This window comes from Capricornis sumatraensis, chromosome 8 (genome assembly GCF_032405125.1).
Source record: "Capricornis sumatraensis isolate serow.1 chromosome 8, serow.2, whole genome shotgun sequence".
In the NCBI taxonomy this organism is placed as follows: Eukaryota; Metazoa; Chordata; class Mammalia; order Artiodactyla; family Bovidae; genus Capricornis; species Capricornis sumatraensis.
Genome location: NC_091076.1, coordinates 12647031 through 12659277, shown reverse-complemented (window position 1 = coordinate 12659277; position 12247 = coordinate 12647031). Strand labels below are relative to the sequence as shown.

At 44.8% G+C, this 12247-nt stretch overlaps 1 pseudogene; it reads right to left on the bottom strand.

Annotated features, from left to right (window-relative positions):
- Positions 1-632: 632 nt before the first annotated feature.
- LOC138082929 (pregnancy-associated glycoprotein 1-like) lies at positions 633-9593 on the bottom strand (annotated as a pseudogene).
- Positions 9594-12247: the final 2654 nt, after the last annotated feature.

Here is a 12247-nt window from a genome sequence, read left to right as displayed (position 1 = left end):
CAGGGCCTAAGACCATGTAAAACCAGTGATAAGACCCCATCTTCCTACCAGGTGGCTGATCTGGGGCTGCACATGTGATCTGAGGTGGGTCATTCAGAGAACACCCTTGAACTCTGATGTCTGCAAGCTTCTTTCATTACTAGGTGATGCCTTCATGATTTAAAACCCTAGGGCAGGTAGCTTGGACTCCCTCACTAGGTGTAGAAGCCTTAAGGAAGAAAGCTGCCAGGCTAAGACCATCAAAGAAGTGCGAAGGGAAAGAGTGAGAGTGAGAGAGAATTGATGACTTCTGATTTCTTGGGTCCAATCACTGAGATCTTTGTATTTGCTCTGATTCTTGTATCTTGGATTACCAGAATCATTTCAATAAGTCTCCCTTTTCCTTAAAGCCATTTGGAGTAGGGTTTCTCTCAATTTTGATTCAGACTTGTTTCTAGATCCTTCACTCCCAGACACAAACAGAGGCAGCCATTTTCTTCAGCACCATTACGAGTGAAACGCTTTATTCTTTACTGAGAATAGGGTGTGAAGACCAACAAATACAGTTCACAGCATCCTGGGCAGGGGTGCCCTAAGTGTGATTTAGTGTTTGCTTGGAGCACCCTTACTGATTCCTAAACCACACCAAGCATTTATGCTGCCTGTGCTAGGCCAATCCTGTCATTTCCTCGATCAAAGACTGAGAAATACACCCTCAGGAAGACGTTTCCCAGGATCCAGCTTTCTGTAGGTAGACTCAAAGGGTTCTCTTGAAAGGTGGTATAGCAGTGGCCTCTAGAATCCTGGGGGAGTTGGAGACACACATCAGTCAGCATGAGCCCTTACCAGTGACTCCCCCCAATATCCAGACCAAGCACAATTCTTTGTTTTATTTCCCTCTTTTGGTAAGTATCAAGGGGTTTCCTCAGCAGCAGGGAATATGAGAGTTCATCCAAAACCAAAGAGGTCGAAGACATGAGGCTGTCTTGTGGAAGGGTGTGGTGAGTGGAGGACTAGGAGTTGGGGAAACAGAGGAAGGAAAAACAACAAAGTCCTACTGTAGAGCGTAAGGAACTATATTCAATATTCAGTGATAAACCATATGAAAAACATATATATATATATATATATATGTGTGTGTGTGTGTGTGTGTGTGTGTGTGTGTATAACTGAGTCACATTGTTGTGCAGGAGAACTTAATGCAACACTGAAGATATGCCACACTTCAATATAATTTTTTAGAAAACAGCAAATGTGTCCCTAGTTCCCCTCACTCCCTGTTTCTTTCCTTCTGATTCCTGCTCCTTGTTTTCTGTGCAGAGAAAGCTGGTCCTCCTCCTGCAAGCCACAATCCATACTTTATTGAAAAATTTTATTTTGTATTGGAGTATAGCTGATTAACATTTTTATGAATTTCAGGTGGACAGTAAAGGGGCTCAACTGTACATATCCGAGTATCCTGGTCCCAAAGACAGCCCTCCCATCCAGGCTGTCATAAAACTGAGCAGAGTTCCCTGTGCTACAAAGTAACTTGTTGTTGGTTATCCATCTTAAATAGAGCAGTGCCCACAACTCGTTCTTGCAGACTTAACTCAGGAAATCTGAGAAGCATTCTTTGGCCCATACTCGCCCTCTTTGGCCACTCCAGGCTTGGTTGGATAATGTACTCTCGTTCCCCATTCCCACGGGTCAGTCCATAGCCCTCATCACCCCTAGTAAGTTCCCAGTGCCCCAGTGCAGACAACCTTGAGATGCCATTTGCAGGGAATCCAGTGCAGTTCTGCATAGAACCAAGCAACCCTCCATATGGCTCAATGAGTTTGTGGTTTTAGAACTCCTGAAATTCCCTCTCTTCCTCAAAGTGTTTGAGCCCATCAGCCTGCTCTGAACTCTCTCAGGGAGCTTACGTGAAGCCTCCACCCTGTGCTGGGGCTGAACAGTCATTGCGCACCCTTCATTCTTCTTAGGATCCAACCTCCCCACAGAGGGGTCGGGTACCCCAACTCACAAAGGAGGCACCTGGCCGGAGCAAGGGGAAGATGAAGCCGAAAACTAGGCTGAGCATGTAATTTATCTTCAAACCAAGAAAACTTCAAGAAGGGAACAGAGACTGTTAACTTATGCTGGGACATCACACTGGGACTGTCCCCAGCCATTCTCCTTGTAACATGGCCTATTTCCGGGACTGTGAGAGCTGAATTTCATGTTCATGCACGTACATGTTCAGAACTGCAGCTCTTTGAGAACTGAGGACTTCAGTGTTCCCCTCTCCCTGACTCCCACCATGCCGTATGGTGTGGCATCTCCACATTTATTTCAGGAAGATCAGTGTCCCACACAGCCCTTTTCTCTCAAGTGATTGTATTTGTGGGAGGCCCTGGCCCAGCCACAGGGCTCAGCAGCATCTGCAATGCTGCGACATGGCCTCCAGAGGGCGCCCTCCTCCCAGCATAGCCAAAAGGGTTCCTACAGGCTCCAGTTTGAGAACGAACTCTCAGTGTTGTCCCCTCACCTTGAGGATGTAGGCTCGACCTGGCACTGGGTAGTTGATGCCATTGATGGTGAAGATGATAGAGGGCAGGGTATTGACCACAGAACATGAAACGTAGTGCTGTTAGAGAGAGAGGGTGAGAGGTTGGCTCTGGAGATCCTTGTTGTGTATGGAGACTGGGAGTGACCCTGGGGTATGACCCTTTACCTTGGAACCCCGTGGCCTGGCGCCGATGAGATTCTGTATGTTATTGATCTGTTTTCTTGGGCCTCGGATCAGTGATGTCCCGGTGTCAACAATGGCCTCGCAGCCACCAGAACAAGCAATAACCTTTCTTTTCATGGTGATGCTGAGAGACAAAGGAAGAAAGCTGGCATCAAGGTCACTCTGAGTCTCCCCAGAGTTGTCCCCTTCCCGACTGTCTCCTAAACAGCCCTTCCTCTCTGGCCCTCTTTTCCTTTCCTCTCGACACAGCATCTTTCTTGATATCCTCAAATGCAGTACTTGAATACACCAGGATATTTTGTACCTTGACACAAGCTGGTCTTCATTCCTAGAATACTCCACTCCACTTTGACAAAAAAAAAAAAATTGCTTCTCAACTTCCAGATCCCAGTTTAATTGTACAGTTTTTGGGAAGTCTTTCCCCCAGTATTTATCAGTCCCCTGTCTTAGTCAGTCTCTGTAGACCCACCCTCATGTCTGCTGCTGCTGCTGCTAACTCACTTCAGTCATGTCCGACTCTGTGCGACCTTACAGAGGGCATCCTACCAGGCTCCACCATCCCTGGGATTTTCCAGGCAAAGTACTGGAGTGGGTTGCCATTACCTTCTCCTCCTCATGTCTAGCATGTACCAAAGTTACAATTCACTATGTGAGCAAGTCACTTCATGTACATCTGCCTTCTTAGATGTGAGGGGGAGTTTTATTCTCCTTGCCTCACTGAAGTGCCTGGCAAACAGTGGATGCCCAATGCCTGTCTGTTCAATGAGTGAATGTAGACTTAGAAAACAATAAGAAACCTCCAGAGAGCTGTATCTGGTGGGGAACAAATAACGGGTCGCACACAGAGTGAGGATGGAGATTCGCAGGGGCAGTAGATTCTCATAGTAAGGGGAGAGAGGGGATCCTTTGGGAGAGGGTGTCTCCCAACACTGCTCCTACATCCAGCTCAGACCCTGAGATCCTGGTCAAGAAATACATGACTAGCCCACAGAAAAGCCAAAGGATAGGTCAGCTTTTGTCTGAGGGTATCACACAGAATCCTACCAATTATGACTCTTGTCCTCAGGTCACTCCTGGATCCTGCCTTCCTGAATCTCTGTTATAGACCCTGTCCCACTGTGTGCCCAAGAACGTGGGATATCATTTTTATTAGTTGCCTTCACATCTTAAGACTGCAGCCAAGCTCTTATCACTGCTGGGTAGTTGCTCCCTAGGAAGACCAGTTTTCCCCATTTTCTCAGGAATGTCCTTGTTTTTAAAATGACATTTATCTGTACTGAGAACTTTCTATGTCCAAGGTGCCCTGAAAGTCGGTCATCTTGTCATAGCTTTGTTCATACTTGTGAAATTCTCTCCGATCCTCTGTTCACCACATTGTAGAGTCCTCTAACCATGCTCCCCACCTCAAAGTGCAGTGGGTGCAGCCCTCTCCCAGCTGCACAGACCTCTCTGGACCCTTATAGGACCCTTGTCAGAGCCCTGGTCAGAGAGCCTGGGGATTATGAACTCATGGGTTGTTTGTGTATTTATGGGCTTTTGTGTTTGTTTGTATGTGTGTTTGTATGTGTCACTGTGTGTGTTTGTGTGTCTCTGACTAGCTATTCATGTTTTATGTGTCTCTGTATGTTTATGTGTGTCTGCTTGTGTGTTTCCATGTGTCTGTGTGTCTGTCTGTCATTGTGGGTGGTGTATATGTCTGTGTGACCGTGTGTCTGAAAATGCATTTGTGTGTGTCTGCCTGTGTCCATGTACGGTAGTGGGAGCATCACTTGGGCTGACCCTCAGAGGGAGGGTCATGTGGACACTCCCGTACACATGTGCTTACCGGTCCATGTAAACACTCCAGTCGCCCTCTTCAAACAATGGTACCCAGTTGAGCTCTCCCTTGTAGTAGCGGTTGTCCACTCCACCAAACATCACCACACTGCCCTCCCGCTCGTCTCTGTAGAGAGAAGTGAGGAGGTGATCCTTGGAGGACAGTAACAACAGCACTGTCTGAGAGCTGCACTTGTCCACCCATCAAGGCCCTAATAAGGTCCTCATGTACAGATGCAGAAATAGCTTCTAGGAGACATTGAGATCCAGACTGAGGTCTGTTACTGACTAATGAGTGCCACAGAGGAGGTTAGAAGCTGAATCACTTGGCTGGACTCCACCCAGTGTGTCTTCTGAAGATGCCCTGGGCCTCCAGCGACCTGAATGCTGAGACACTTTTAAAGGAGAGGGTGCTGAAGTGTTTTTGTTTTCTCCTTGTCCAGCTTGTCATTTTTCAGGAAAATCAAAGAATGAGAATTCTAAGGGTGTGGGTTCAGGTCACCCAGAGTTGGCTCTGCTGGCCTGTGACCTCTAATGTCCAAAGGGCCCACACTCAGAAAGGGCTCCACCTCTTCTCTCCCTGTCTTTAAATTCCTAATATTTCTTTTACAAAGGGTCCCACACTTTTGTGCCCCAAACTTTCATTTCTCACTAGCTCCATAAATTGGGTAGCTGGTTCTGGGCTCCCAGTGAAATGCAAATGAGGAAGCAAAAATATCCACAACTTTCCATATCCACCTTTTCCTTCCATCCTTATCAAATTCATAAGCAAATCCTAATGCCTTTCCTTCAACTTGTTTCCTGTTGCCTTCCATTCGCCTTCTTCCTCACTCACCCCCCTAGACCAAGTTACTGGTCTTGAGCCCAGGAGTAGGGTTGTGTTCAAATAAAATTTTATTTATAAAAGCTAGTGGTGAATCCAGGTAGGGCCTTGGGGCCATAGTTATCCTGGGTTAGATTATCTCTTACGATACTCTTCTATCAAGTGTTCTAATTTTCATGTAACTGAAAGCATCTTACAGCTAATTTGGATAAAGTTATTGTCCATCTCAGACTTACTTGCTCAAGTAGAAGGCAAAAACAGGCTCAGAAATGGCACCTTCATTCTTCAGCTTGTCAAAGATGGGGATGGCTCTAGACCAGGATTTGTTGGGGTAGTTCAAGCCCAAGATGCCATCATAAACTGTGCCCTCAAACCCGGATTCTGCCACGCTAAGACCGAACGGCTGGTCAGTACTTACAAGGTCCCCGATCTGTGGGAGAGAAGAGTGTTCCCACTTACAGATACGTGAAGTGGGGCTAGGACTGGGCTGGGGTGCATTGCCGTTAGATCCTCAGAGAAGAATTGAGGCTGGGCTCTGTCTTAAGTGCCCCATAGATGGTTAGACTAAGCTGGGAGGGTAATTTGGGTTCCTTTGGAGAGAGGCTGTGAATTTAAAAATCTGCCCCTCTGAAAAACACCACCTGAGTGAGTCAAAATTGCCTCCTGGCTTCTCTGCAGGTGGGTCAACCAAGAGTCAGGCCAGGTCCCATTGGTGCCCCCTTATGGACAAAACAATCGAGAGCAAGAGAGCCTTCTCTTTGGCTTCTCTGTGACCTAATGACAGGAATGGACTTCATTTTCTGTAATTTACTGTGGATTCTGCATCTGTCTTGGAAGACAGAAGCCGAAAACACAATCTTCCTTGCAGGCGTCTATGCAATTACTGCCTGGGGATTTCACTCTTGGGGATATGTGTATATTTCTGTGAGTGTGTATGCGAGAGAAACAGAGAGAGAGGAATTACTCAAGTATTTTGAGGGAGGCAGGCCATAGGTTTATTAGACTCTCAAGGGTCCTCTAGAGTGAGAATTCATTTAACAGGCCCCTTGACTTCTCAGGCCTCCAATTTCCAACTCTGGATACCTGAAGCCCTTGCCTGCCCCCAGGGTCCCCAGATCAGTTTTATCCTGTCCGCAAACACAGCACAGCAACTTCAGTCCTGAAGAGCCAGCCTAACTCCACCTTTTACCACATGTGTGCCCTCAGCAAGGCCCTTGCTGTCTGCACCTCAGTTTCCTCATATGTCTCATGAGCTAACCAGAGTACCTGCTGTGTCGGGTTGTTGCAGGATTAAACCGGTTATCACCTGAAAGTGCCTGAGTCTGTGAATATAAATGTGGGTGCTTTTATCACTTCTTCTTGCTCCCAGCAAAATGAACTTTGAACTGTTCATGGGCAGAGGAGCTGCAAGTCCACAGCACAAGCCACTCTATGGGTTAGCTAATTTGCTTGTTCGTGTGTCACCATGGGCACTGCCTCCCCAAAGACATGATCCTGTGGATAAATGGCCAATATCTATGGGAGTTAGACTAGGAAGGGTCCTGCCAGATGGTCCTACATCTGTTTGCAAAGCAGTGGCAGCTTCATAGCCAGTCCTGACTCAGCGTTTGTTACACTGTTACCCGAACTGTGTCATGAACAACAACTCCTGTCATTCTCCCAGATCCATAGGTGATGCTGAAGGTCTTTTGGGTAGACCGGAAGGTCGAAGACTGAAGTTGTCTGAACCTAACACGTGTAGCTGTAGACACAAGAGATGAATGTCATCATGTGCCACGGTGGAAATAGGGTGGCAGGGCAAGTGAAGGATGGTCTGGTTATGGGGTATCTGTACTCACCACAGGCTGGACTGGTGCAAAAGAGGGAGTGCACCCAAAAGTCAGCTGAGCCTGTGTCAAAGACAACCTGGAATTCCTGTGGGGGTGTTCCAATGGTGATGTTACCCATGTAGACCAACTACAGGGTGAAGGAGGAAATGGGTTAGTGCAGAACTGTCTACCCTCTATTCCCACACTGATGCCTCCCTCTGGGTGTCACATATCTCTTGAAATCACTTTCTAACCACAGTGCAGCTCACAGACTTTGGTCACACAGGTGTTTGTATTTGATATATATTTACCTGTGCTACATTGTATGCAGGATATTGACTCTATGACCAGGCTTTGAAGTGGTACCTCCTGCATGGGAAGCCCAGAGGCGTAACAACTGGGCCTCCATGACCACGGGACACCCAGGGAAGTCCTGGTTCCTTCATTTGACAAGCTCTGTTGTCCCTTCAAACCCAGCCTTAGCACCCCCTTCTCCAGGAGGTCCTTCTTGATCAACCCCAGCCACTCCCTCTAAATTCAGACCACATCCAATCAACACCACATAAGTGATCATTTCATTTGACATGTATTTACTCTTTGCCTATCTCTCAGGCTGGCATGGGCATTCCTGAAGACAAATAAGCCCTTTTCTAATCTAAAAACTGCAAGAACTATGTTAGATTCTTATGGCCATAAACAGAATACAGGTTCAGTAACATTTTACTGCTGTTTTTCTTGCATCTGTGGAAACTGAATTCCTCTACCTGGCGATTCACAATTACTTTGCAATTGTTTCTACCTTTTGTTAAGTGATGGTTCACTCTTCATCTGTAACTGAGTAGCTCACTTACTTCAGAAGGAACAATCACCCTCAAACTAATGACACATATTTGACAAAGAAATGGATATTTACCAGCCACCTGTTAATTGTCAGGCCCAGTCACAAAGACCAACAGTTGAGGATGAGACTGCCTTCTCCTCTGGTTAGGGTCCCTGTTTTCCAGTGTCTCTGCCTCCTGCAGGAACCCTAACCCCAGCATCCCACCTGGCACCTCCAGATGAGCCCTATGCTAGGCTAGAGCACCAGGAGGTTTTGTGAGGCACTGTCCTCCCAAAATACTCACATCATAGACGTTTCTCAGTGGGTGAATAGTTAGATTTGAGCCACGAAAAGAAATCTGGGACAGTCTGTAAGCGTGCTTCTTCAAGAAATTATTCAGCATGTTTTTTCCACTGAGGGTGTTTCTCATGGTCTTCACTCTCCTTAGAGGTATTCTTTTACCAAGCATTTGACAAAGAAAACAAAGAAGATGCTACAATTAGCTGTCAGTGTTAAGGTATAACTATCATTGTAATGGCCCTGTGTATTTTCTAATCATTTTGATGAAGCACATTGTTATTATAATTTTATGCATATACCATGGCGAAGACATAGATTTGAATGCAGGTTCTTTTCTCCAATCTTGGGTAAGCCATAGGACCATGTGGTGTCTCATTCTCTCCTTCAGTAAATGGTGGAATATAACAATACAAACCCCCCAAATAGAATATCTTGGGGATAAGTGAAGCGATGGATACAAGGTACCTGATTAATAGGAAGTCTCAACAATGACAGCTATTAGCATGCTGTTGCCATCCCACATATTCCTTCTCATAGAACCTCAAGGAAGGAGGTAGAAGGGGAACTCATATCCTCTTTTACAAGGGAGCAATTTGAAATGCAAAAGGTTTCTGAGTTTGCTCTGGTCACACTGCTTGTCAGGCACAAAACAGTGTATATAAAATAGCGTATCTTTCTCCAAGTTGAAAGAGAAGAGAGAGTTGAAAGAAGAATCCAAGATATAGGGAAGAAGGAAGGGAAATTCAGAGGCTTGAGAAGGAAGTATGAGTAAAACGAAAAATTAAAAGAAAACAACACTAAGAGAAATCGACTCCCAGTGACTTCCAAAGAGATGGAGAGACAAATAACAGTGATACAGAGATGCAGACAGAGGCATATACACACTGAAGCAGACAGGGAAAAAAGAGAACATGCTGAATGAAATCTAGAAAAGTGCTATTCCAAAGGAACACATTTACATCTGCATAGACTGTGCACTGAACAGTTGCAAGGAGTTGTATTTTCAAGTCATGACATGAGTGGATCCCAATTTTGTTCAACCCAATACTACACCAAGACCTTGGGATCCACAGTTCCTCTAGCAAGTTACTTATCAATAAGTAAGAGTTGAACTTTAAGACTCTTAGGGAAATATTTCATTCCCTTCTAAACCTGATGGGTGGAAGAATAATCATATAAAAAGAAAAATCCGAGAAAGGAATATCATGTGACATACAGTCGCCGTACTTACTTGACTATGCACTCTGAGAAGGCCACCAGCCCGAGGAGTACAAGCCACTTCATGCTTCTTTCCTGGATCCAAGTACTCAGGGAAGTTTAGGTTCTTTGCATATAGTGCTGACTGGGAGCCCCTAGTTATATGTGCTCTGACCTACCCTAGTTTTCCCCTTTAGGCCACTAAAACATCTGGAAAAAAAAAAAAGGAAGAAACAAAACAAAACTCGTGATAAAATCTTTACCTTCATCAGTGTCCTTGGTGAGGGAACTTTGAAGCTTTTTAGAATACAGAGAATTGAACTGTTATCTCTTCCTTGATCCTTGGCTGGAAAATCAAACTGATCTGCATAGACATCTAAGAAGATGGAGAACCTTGCCTGCTTGGAAAAAAAAACTGCTAAATACATCATGAAAATGGATACTAGGGGCCATGCTCAACACTTATGGTTTCATGTCGTCTTCCTAGCCACTTCATGCTGTCTTCATTGCTGTCTTCATGCTGTCTTCATCAGAGAAGAGATTGCTAGGAGGATAACTTCTCAAATGGCAAAGTGAAGACTTCAGGGACAGCCTAGGGACATACAACTGGCTTTAAGTAGTGGGTCTAATGGCAGACATCAGGGAAATCTAAGATGCCAGTCTATATCATAGATTTAGGGCAGAACAGTACTTCAGTTGTATGGTTTCAGTATTGGAAAAAATGTCATCCGCATCCACAAGATATTTTATATCATCCAACAAATGTACAAGGAAGAACTGTGTGCTAGGCTCTGGGTTAAAGGCTTCAAAGTCAAAGTTGATCAAGACAAAAGTCGTCCTTATCTTAAGAGAGCTAGATGTCTCGTTCTGACAAACTCATAGCCTCTGGAGGCAGGAAATATGATACTAGGACTAGGTGGCCATGTTGGAATCTGGGCAGCACAGGCCTTATCTCTGTTAGCAGCCTTTCCTCCACTTCACCCATGCTGGAAAGCAGGCTAGACTGAATGCATACTAAACATGCTGACTCATTGGAAAAGACCCTGATATTAGGAAGGATGAAGGCAAGAAAAGAAGCAAAAGACAGAGGATTATATGATTGGATAGCATCACCAAGTTGATGGAGATGAGCCTGAGTAAGTTCTGAGAGTTGGTGATGCATAGAGAAGCCTGGCATGCTGCAGTCTATGGCGCTTCAAAGAAACAGACACAACTGAAGGACTGAACTGAACTGAACAAATTGAGAACAAAAACTAATAAATCTAATTGCATCAAGTTGTTGACTAGCTACTTATAACAACACATTACTTAAGAAGTTTTAAAATTCAGACTTATGACTACATTCAGAGTGGAATATCTTCTAAGGAAAAACAAAAATCCTGCGCATCAAAAACAAAACCGAAGAAAATGAAAAGAAAAAGAGGAAAGAAATCTGACACTATGTTCAACAACTTCAGTCACGCAAGGCCTCCTTGTCCATCACCAACTCCTGGAGTCTACACATATTCATGTTCATTGAGTTGGTGATGCCATCCAACCATCTCATTCTCTGTTATCTCCTTCTCCTCCTGCCCTCAATCTTTCCCAACATCAGGGTTTTTCAAATGAGTCAGCTCTTTGCATCAGGTGGCCAAAGATTTGGAGTTTCAGCTTCAGCATTGGTCCTTCCAGTGAACATTCAGGACTGATTTCCTTTAGGATGGACTGGTTACATCTCCTTGCAGTCCAAGGGACACTCAAGAGTCTTCTGCAACACCAAATTTCAAAAGCATCAATTCTTTGGGACTCAGCTTTCTTTATAGTCCAACTCTCACATACATCCATCACCACTGGAAAAACCATAGCCTTGACTACACGGACATTTATTGACATAGCAATGTCTGCTTTGCAATATGCTGTCTAGGTTAGTCTTAACTTTCCTTCCAATGTGTAAGCATTTTATAATTTCATGGCTGCAATCACCATCTGCTGTGATTTTGGAGCCCAGAAAAATGAAGTAAACCACTGTCTCCACTGTTTTGCCATCTATTGGCCATGATGTGATGGGACAGGATGCCATGGTCTTAGTTTTCTAAATGTTGAGCTTTAAGCCAACTTTTTCACTCTCTTCTTTCACCTTCATCAAGAGGTTCTTTATTCTTGTTTACTTTCTGCAATAGGATGGTGTCATCTGCATATCTGAGGCTATTGATATTTCTCCCCGCAATCTTGATTCCAACCTGTGCTTCTTCCAGCCCAGCGTTTTCATGATGTACTCTGCATATGAGTTAAAAAAGAGGGTGACAATATACAGCCTTAACGTACTTCTTTCCTATTAGGAACCAGTCTGTTTTTCCATGTCCAGTTCTAACTGTTGCTGCATACAGGTTTTTCAAGAGGCAGGTCAGGTGGTCTGGTATTCCCATCTCTTTCACGATTTTCCACGTTTTATTGTGATCCACACAGTCAAAGGCTGGGATAGTCAGTAAAGCAGAAGTAGGTGTTTTTCTGGAATTGCTTGCTTTTCTGATAATCCATCAGATGTGGGCAATACATCTGTGGTTCCTCTGCCTTTTACAAAACCAGCTTGATCATCTGGATGTTCATGGTTCACTTATTGCTGAAGCCTGGCTTGGATAATTTTAAGCATTACTTTACTAGCGTGTGAGATGAGTGCAATTGTGCTGTAGTTTGAGCATTATTTGGCACTGCCTGTCTTTGGGATTGCAATGAAAACTGACCTTTTCCAGTCCTGTGGTCACTGCTGTGTTTTCCAAATTTGCTGGCGTATTGAGTACAGCACTTTCCAT